Source organism: Pantherophis guttatus, chromosome 10 (genome assembly GCF_059756535.1).
Source record: "Pantherophis guttatus breed Tessera chromosome 10, ASM5975653v1, whole genome shotgun sequence".
Classification (NCBI taxonomy): domain Eukaryota; kingdom Metazoa; phylum Chordata; class Lepidosauria; order Squamata; family Colubridae; genus Pantherophis; species Pantherophis guttatus.
In genome coordinates, this window is record NC_142072.1 from 21,298,520 (window position 1) to 21,306,753 (window position 8,234).

Sequence of the window (8,234 nt, forward strand, 5' to 3'; positions counted from 1 at the left end):
GGAAATCCAGATTTGCTTAATGGCTACGTGATTCAATTAACAACTGCAGTGATTCGCTTAACAACTGTGGCAAAAAAAAAAAAAGATCGTAAAATGGGGCAGCCGCAATTCAGCAATTGAGGATTGAACGTAGTGTAGAAGCCCAGATTGGGTTTACGGATTGTGCTAAATCAGAGTATGGTTGATTTATTTTGGCTTAGCATGCTTGAATTAATCCATGGTGTGGTTTGCTAGATATTGTATGAACCTGCTAATTATGGTTAATATTTTGATAATTTTTGTTATGGTTATTTGGTGGTATTGCTTTTTGTGGGGTTTTTTTTCAAATTTATAAACCACTCAGAGTGATTTAGTAAAAGCAATAGCACTTATATACCACTTCACAGTGCTTTACAGCCCTCTCTAAGCAGTTTACAGAGTCAGCATATTGTCCCCCAACAATCTGGGTCCTCATTTTACCCACCTTGGAAGGATGGAAGGATGAGTCAACTTTGAGCCAGTCAGGATCGAACTCCTGGCTGTGGGCAGAGTTAGCCTGCAATCCTGCATTCCAACCACTGCATCACCATGGCTCTTTCAATATATGTGAGGCGAGCGCTATATAAATTTGCTAAATAAATCAATAAATAAAACCCACCCACTTGTAGTTTATACAACAAACCCGTGATAAAATGCAATCTGGATTCCCGGGAAAGAGAAGTTGCATTCCAGAGGACCAAGAGAGAGTAAAGTTTAGGTAGTTTGATTGGGAGGAAGTAAAGACAGCTCCTCCCTAGCAATTCTCAGAGTATATCCTTAATGATGCAAGTAGTCGCTTTAGTTTGCCAAGAATTCTTTTTATAGGTGAGAAACAATAAAAAAAACTGCTTAGAAGTAACTCTTACATGTTTTTCTTGGTTGGGGGGGGGGCTGACAAAACCATGATTAGACATTTGATCCTGATTTCTTTTCTATCCAGATGAATGTTCTGACGTCGGCTTCCTGAGACAGTAAAACACACGAGTAGTCCCAAAAACCTCTTTTATTGCAACAGCTGTGAATTCTGTTCATTCACAGATGAGTCCCAAATAGTTGTAAAGAGTCTTTCGGGATAAGGCTGATAGTCACCCACCTTTATCTCCCTTGACACGCTGCCAAAGACCTAATTGGCAAAGCTACACAGAGTCCAGAATCAAACAGAGCTTCGGGCTTTAAGCTGAACAGAATGAACAAACGGTGCTTCCTGCAAAGGCCCACGTGCCTTTGCTCCTCTTTTAAGTCTTATGGGAGGGGCCAATCATTTCCCAGCCCACTCCCGAGTCGTCCCTTTTGTTTTAACTGTTCTTGCCTTCTGGCAGCTCTGCACATTTGTGCACTGGGAACAGGCTCCCTTTGTTCCTCTGCCTCACTGAGGTCTGACTCTAGAGGCTCCGGAGGCAGCATGTACCTCCCAGATGGCCCTTTCTCTGCCTCCGACGCAGAGCCCTCATCTGAGCCTTCCCCAGACTCCAGGACTGGCCCATGTTCCTCCCAAGCCTCCTCACTTTCCGACTCAACTGCCAGCTCCGCAGGCTGCTGGCGGACCACAACAATGAAATGCAAAAGCAAGTGTGTTCCCCTATCATTTAATTCCTGTGATATAATGTTGCAATTCACAGTATCTTCTGAAATGAAGACAGAATGCATTTGGGAATTAGGCAGCTTGATCATCTTGGAAAACAAAATCCACTTTACAAAAATCCCCAAATATAACATCTGATGGGACGAGAGATTGAGACAAGTATGCTTTTGTCCTTATGGGTCTCTTAATCCCAGGGTTAAGAGCTCCTGTGTTACTCATCTGTCAATGTTTCAACTGACAAACCTAACCAAAGCAAGCACCTTTGACATCCTCAGAAGTCTGAATGCAAAACTTTATTGAGTATATCATTTCAGCACTGATGAAGGCAAAACTAGCTCTAACTAATTCCCGTGCAAACCCACATGGTTACAATATGGATTTCTCCCTCCCCCTATTAGTGCAGGTCACATTGTCCAATTAAGTGTCATTATTTTGTTATGAGAAAGAGTCTCTGGTCTTGGCAAACACCTGCCGATGTGTCCTTGGGTCTCACGGGCTCTTCTTCTTGAAGTCTGGAGCCTACATTCCATCTCACCCTTCCCTCCCCCCTAGTTCTATGCAAGTTGAAAAATGATAATGGTTGCAACAGCGTAAGCGTGTTTCAATCTTAACACCACCGTCATGAGGTGGAAGAACTTGAACCTGAGACATGGTGAGGCAGAAGAGTGAGGTCACTGGTGTACCGTCTGTGCTTGACCATCAGTCTTTCATAGGAAGGGAGCAGAAATTCCAATGAATATAAATGTTCAAGACTTTTTTCCCTTGGCAGTTGCCATGGACACCTGTGGCTGGTTCATATTTATTGTGAGAGGTGCTTCTCAGACTGGTGGAAATGTCAGTTATCAAGACAATGAGCAGGCTGCTTTCTCCCCACCCAACCCCCTTTTATTTATTTTTTCTAAAGAGGCAACTGTCCAGCCCTCTGCATAAGGAGAAAATGGACAAGAATCTGCCACCTTAAATTGCCTATCTATCCTATTTGAAATCAAGCTACTTTCTAGAATTCTTGCCCAATAAATATTATCAATCAGGGTCCTGGCAGTCTTCTTTCTGAGATTAACTGCTTCCAATTCAGGCTGCGAGGAAGGGGGTCTCCTGGCATGGATCACAACAGTAAACTCCAATACGATTCGCTTGTGTTGATTTGTTTATGTCTCAGTATATTAGTGGAGCCAAACTAGAAAGCTCAAACTGCCCAAGGAGCTGCTGATCCAGTTCTACAGAGGAATTATTGAGTCTGTCATCTGCACCTCTATAACTGTCTGGTTTGGTTCTGCAACCCAACAAGACAGACACAGACTTCAGAGGATGATTAGAACTGCAGAAAAAACAATGGCTACCAACCTGCCTTCCATTGAGGACCTGTATACTGCACGAGTCAAAAAGAGGGCTGTGAAAATATTTACATCCTGGACATAAACTGTTTCAACTCCTATCCTCAAAAGTATGCTATGGAGCACTGCACACCCTCCTATTAATACTACTAATTAATAGAACTATTAATCTTCTCATTGTTCCCACCACCCATCTCCTTCCACTTATGACTGTATGACTGTAACTTTGTGGCTTGTATCCTTAGGATTTATATTGATATTGTTCCTGATTGCTTATTTGTACCCTATGACTATCATTAAGTGTTGTACCTTATGATTCTTGACGAATGTATCTTCTCTTTTATGTACACTGAGAGCGTATGCACCAAGACAAATTCCTTGTGTGTCCAATCACACTTGGCCAATAAAATTTATTTCTTTCTTTCTTTCTTTCTTTCTTTCTTTCTTTCTTTCTTTCTTTCTTTCTTTCTTTCTTTCTTTCCTTCCTTCCTTCCTTCCTTCCTTCCTTCCTTATCTATCTATCTATCTATCTATCTATCTATCTATCTATCTATCTATCTATCTATCTATCTATCTGAACTAGTGTGGATTACAAACCACAGAGTAGAGCTTTTAAGCAAAGAGGGTAAGCACCACCGATGAGAAAGTCCATGCAAGAGGGATTGTAAAATTAGTCCTGTGGTTGTAGTTGATTTAGCAGTAGATAATATGTTCGTACTTAGTCATCCCACTCACGAGCTTAGCTGCTTCATGCTGCACCATCTGTTTTTTTTCCAAGTCAAGGACAACTGTAGGTGGGTTGCTGCCTCGTCTAGAGGAGAATATCACTGATGCATCAACTGAAGCAAGTAAGACAGTCTCTCCTGACAGAGAAGACTCCGGTGGCATCACCAAACAGTTCCATAGGCTGTGTTCCTATGACACCCTATACATCCTTCACCTATCCATATTGTAATTTAGCATATGGACCCAAACAGCATAGATGTTGGGTAGGAGCCTGATGACATGACATGCATTGTGACCTAATTATGCTCATGACATAAATATTGTCATGATGTGTCTGATGCCACCTTTCCCTTTGCTTTCTTCCTGGTTTCATGTGCTATCCAAGTGTTAAGTATTTCAGTTAATTCCATCAGATTAAGCACAACATTATCTAAAATAATCTTTTTATATCATTTGTCTTTGTTGGTTGGGATGAAGGAATGACCAGCTTTCCAAAATTTGACTCCTAATTATATTTTGGCTCAGACATTGGCTTAATTCTCTGGCTGAGTTCCCTGAAGAGACAGCCAGAAATCCTTCCCTTCTCTGCTCCTCTTCCATTAGTCATCTCAAGTCCATCCTTCATGCTTCACCTGTCAAGGGCTTGGTTGTCTTCTCAATACTTACAGAGGCACGTGATTGTTGAAAGCTACCTAGGCCCCCTTCAGTGCAAGATGGAAGCTGAAGGGATTGGGTGGGGAGGCTAGGCAGATCTAGACCGCAGAACTGATCTCATCTTCTGCAATGTGATGATAGACCTAATACAAAACAATGGATCCATTTTAAAAGCAAACAAATAAAAGGAGCATCTAATTCAGAGAGGCAGTGTATCTTTTGTTTTTTCTTTTCTTCTAGAATAGAATAGAATAGAATAGAATAGAATAGAATAGAATAGAATTTTTTATTGGCCAAGTGTGATTGGACACACAAGGAATTTGTCTTGTGCATATGCTCTCAGTGTACATAAAAGAAAAGATACGTTCGTCAAGAATCAGAAGGTACAACACTTAATGATAGTCATAGGGTACAAATAAGCAATCAGGAAACAATATCAATATAAATCATAAGGATACTAGCAACAAGGTTACAGTCATACAGTCATAAGTGGAAGGAGATGGGTGGTGGGAACGATGAGAAGATTAATAGTAGTGCAGACTTAGTAAATAGTTTGACAGTGTTGAGGGAATTATTTGTTTAGTAGAGTGATGGCGTTCGGGAAAAAACTGTCCTTGTGTCTAGTTGTTCTGGTGTGCACTGCTCTATAGCGTCGTTTTGAGGGTAGGAGTCGAAACAGTTTATGTCCAGAATGTGAGGGGTCTGTAAATATTTTCACAGAAGACCACTGGTTTCTGTTTGTCTAGACAAAGGCTAAAAAAGCCTTTTGCAGGACAGCTGGACCTGTGGGAACCAGCTAAGCCGATTGGTAAAAGAATGTTTGATGCAGATACAAGAAATTGTTCCAAATTGGTGCCCCGTAAAGTCTACAGTATTTCATCATTACTTCCTGTGGTTGTACTTTGAGACACCTAGTGGCTGAAAAGCTTACGGCTGTTGGAAAACACAAGTTCTCCTTTGAAAGGACCGTCCATTTTGTGGAAGCACAGCCTTCAGGCTTATCTTCCAATCATCTGAGTGCATATAGCACTCTTACAAGAAATTAGGCATTTCTTTCCAGCTTAGCGAGGCCAAAGACCCACAGACGTTTATGGTCATCTACCTTTCAGTGGTCATCCTTGTTCAGCCTGGAGTTCTCTTCAAAATCATGAGCAGGCATATGGTCCCACGGTGGAAGTTATTATCAGGTTTTTTCCTTATAGCTTTCCAATTTTACAAAATTGTAAAATAAAGTTTCTGCGTGTGAAATAACTAAATATATAAACCAGACTCCTTTTGGCATTATTTCAATCCTGGGATCTGTGAATTTAATTCATTTGCTGTTGCACCTTATCCTAAGAAACTTCAGAAGTGATCTATTTTTATTAAGTGTCTTCCTTCGTTCCTTCTTAAATTCATTGAGTTGACCACCTTGGATGGTTTTGGAGAGTATACAATCTCGTACGAAAGCAAACATACAAATAATTAAATATAGAACTGCTTTTAGAAGTTCCTTCTTTATCATGGGAAATCACCATAATTAGCTAATTGTAGTGTAAACAACATTTCACTAATCGTAGTATAAACACAAATTTGCACATAATTTAAGTATCAGATCTGTGATGCAAAAATCTGGATAAACTCTAGAAGGCAGCAAAGAATTACACACTTTTTGCTTCCATATAATGCAATCTTGAGTTTTGCAGCGTATCACATGCCGAGATAATTGAACGGAGGCTATTGAACTTAGAATGTGTTTTCAATCTGTGCCAAGATTTGTTTCAGCCAAATAGTCCACAAAAGCTAAGAAAAATAAACCCTAAAGAAATAGACTGCATTCAAAATGTGACCTAGCCATGCCTTCCTTCTCACTGCAGATCTGGACCATCGCATGTTAGCTGGTTGGAATATTGGTTGGGAGTTATGACAAGTCCTGTCCAATCCACAAGACTGGATTGGACTTCTATGGATACATAATGCTGGACTTATTTTGTATGGGTTTATTTTTTTATTGCTTAGTTCTCCCCTATGGGTGTTTAATTACTCAATCAAGAATGTTTTGATTTTTGTAATGATGATGAATATAGAATCTTCTGTTGTACTGCGAGAATCATTGATGTGTGTATTTCTGCATTATCAGCAATCTCTGGCAGTGGCTTTACTGCATTGCAGACCAGAGTCTATCTCTATACCATTCTCATGAGGAGATATCAATCTAAGCCTTTTGTGTACAAAGCTTGTATTCTACCACAGTCCTCCAGTCCAGATTTTGATGGGCTATTTGCTGTGAAGCTAAAAAGTGCTTCCTGGAATCGTAAGATCCTTCCTCATCTCTGTGTCAGCGTGCATTCCTCCTGACCTTGAAATGCCAGAAAAGTAGGTCAACAGACACTGCACAGTCTCAGGAACAAGCTTGTGATTGGTGCTGACCTTACAGTTTGAATGCAGGACAATTTGAGGGCAGGGTTTTGTAGATTCTTCTGAGAAGAGGAGAAGAGGTTGAAAGAGAAGAGATTCTTCTCTTTCAACCAGTTTTGTGGGCCATGAGGAAAAGCAACCACCAACTACTTCCTTAGCATGTGGTTAGTTAGGCTTGGGTACCTGGCAGGCTACCATTCAAATTGTTGGAGTGACTGGTACAATATTTCTCTTTAGTAGTGACCTACCCCATAAGCTATTTCTGAATGTTGACATGGTATCCTCCCCCCAAAAAATGCTAGATCCACACCAGAGGTGGCTTTCAGCAGGTTCAGACCAGTTCTGGAGAACCGGTAGCGGAAATTTTGAATAGTTTGGAGAACTAGGAATAAAAATTCTGACTGGCCCCGCCCCCATCTATTCTCTGCCTCCCAAGTCCCAGCTGATTGGGAAGAAATGGGGATTTTGCAGTAACCTTCCCCTGGATTGGGGAGGGAATGGAGATTTTACAGTATCCTTCCCCTGGAGTGGTGTGGGAATGGAGATTTTACAGTATCCTTCCCCTGCCACGCCCACCAAGCCATGCCATGCTCACCAAGCCACATCCACAGAACTGGTAGTAAACATTTTTGAAACCCATCACTGATCCACACTCAGATAATCGAGTCATAGCACAATGGATTGTTTGTGAAGAGAATCAGGCAGTGCCCCTCCTGATTTTCTTTACACCCCTTTACTATATAAAAGCCTTAACTTTGGCAAAAAGAGGGGAACAGGCGGAACTTGAGTCAATTTTGACCCAATTCCCATATGATTCAATAAGGGAAGAACAGCGTTGGCAGTAACTGGCATGGTCAACAGCTCCTAGGAGGAGCTCCTGGAGTACACAACACTAAATAGTATTGAATGTACTATTCCCTCAAATAGTATTAAGGAAATAGCAACCTTTTTCTCTTGTTGACAGAAGCAATGGAAAGTGGTCATTGGCAACAGAATTACGGAATCCTTCCTGCTCTCTGAGCTTGGTTGTTTTCTTATAGACATTTGATTACCCAACTAGATAACATCATCACTGCTAGAAGGGGTTTGCTCTGTTTATATATACTATGGCTTGCCTTGATCAGGGTATTTTTTACTTGATTGTTGATGTAGTGTTAACCTTGGTGTTAATTTCTACTCACATGGGGGTTGATTGCTGGCAGGAGAGATTATGGACTTTTTGTTTCCTTTTTAGCTTTTAGATTCTCTCTTTTGAATGGTATGTAGATGTTGTTTATCTCTATGTGCCTGCTGATGGCTGATTTGTCTGAATGCCAACCAGAACCCACAACACATAGCTGGCAGAATCCAGTTCTTTTTAATGACTGAGACCAGAACTAGACTAGAAACTCAGCTTCAAATTTCTCTTGACCAGAATGGTTGGGACAGTTATTAGCTTTCAAAGCAACCTGATTCACAGGGCTGCTTCTGTGGGGACCATATGAGGGGAGATCCCTTCAGTCCCATTTTAAAGAAAGGTACTG